This window comes from Phytophthora infestans, genomic scaffold (genome assembly GCF_000142945.1).
Source record: "Phytophthora infestans T30-4 supercont1.75 genomic scaffold, whole genome shotgun sequence".
NCBI lineage: Eukaryota > Oomycota > Peronosporomycetes > Peronosporales > Peronosporaceae > Phytophthora > Phytophthora infestans.
The window spans coordinates 125,249-126,518 of record NW_003303684.1 but is presented as its reverse complement, the minus strand read 5'-3'; positions in this window follow the sequence as shown (position 1 = coordinate 126,518).

The following is a 1,270-nucleotide window of genomic DNA, read 5'->3' as shown; positions in this document are numbered from 1 at the left end:
GTTAAGAGGACTATGCTGTGACACCCTGTCAACGCTTTATTACTGTAAGGGCGCTTGCTCGCGTGGTTTGGACAGTGCCGAGACCCAAGCATCGAAGCTGGCTCCTGTTCGTTGGCACGCGCTCCGAATGGCCAAAACACCAGACGTAATAAAACGAAAGCAGTACTTTCCCGAATAGGGTAGACGTATGTGAGCATGAGGAGGAAGTGCGACCGTGTGACAGGCCAGCACAGCGTTTGGCAGGCTCATGGAAATGGACGACATCAGATCAGTCAAGTCTTGGGTGGGTGAAGACGGAGTGAGGCAAGCGGTGGCGGAGGCGAGTCGTCCAAGACAGGTGGTGTGCTGCATTGTTCGTTTGGCTGCGTGCGGCGCGTGGCTTGTGAGCTGTGGTGTGTTGGCGAATGGCGTTTTTAGTTTGCGCGAGGGTTGTGGTTTGCGTAAGGTGGTCAATTGGCCGAGCGATCTAAGGCGCCAGTTTAAGGCACTGGTCCGAAAGGGCGTGGGTTCGAATCCCACATTGGCCAACTTCTTCTTTCTTTTGCCACTGGCTTACCTGTTTTGGCGTCTTTACTCGCTTCGCCGACCTCTCGCGTCGTCCAGTGAACCTACCCGTCCTACCGGATCGCCCATCTTACTCTCCAACGACTCATTTCGCGTGGGTTCAAATCCACCATGGGCCTGAGCTCCGATGTCAACCTTTGTCATTTAACGGTACTCGCACTAGAACACAGACCGTGCTGGGTTAAGAGGACTATGCTGTGACACCCTGTCAACGCCTTATTACTGTAAGGGCGCTTGCTCGCGTGGTTTGGACAGTGCCGAGACCAAGCATCGAAGCGGGCTCTGTTGCTTGGCAGCGCTTCGAAATGGCCCAAAAACCCCGGAAATAATTAAAAAGGAGAGCCTTTCTTTCCACAAATGAGGTAGAAAATATGGGAACAGGGGGGAGGAAAGACCCATGAGGAGGAAGTGCGACCGTGTGACAGGCCAACACAGCGTTTGGCAGGCTCATGGAAATGGACGACATCAGATCAGTCAAGTCTTGGGTGGGTGAAGACGGAGTGAGGCAAGCGGTGGCGGAGGCGAGTCGTCCAAGACAGGTGGTGTGCTGCATGGTTCGTTTGGCTGCGTGCGGCGCGTGGCTTGTGAGCTGTGGTGTGTTGGCGAATGGCGTTTTTTGTTTGCGCGAGGGTTGCGGCTTGCGTAAGGTGGTCAATTGGCACGAGGCGATCTAAGGCGCCAGTTAAGGCACTGGTCCGAAAGGGCG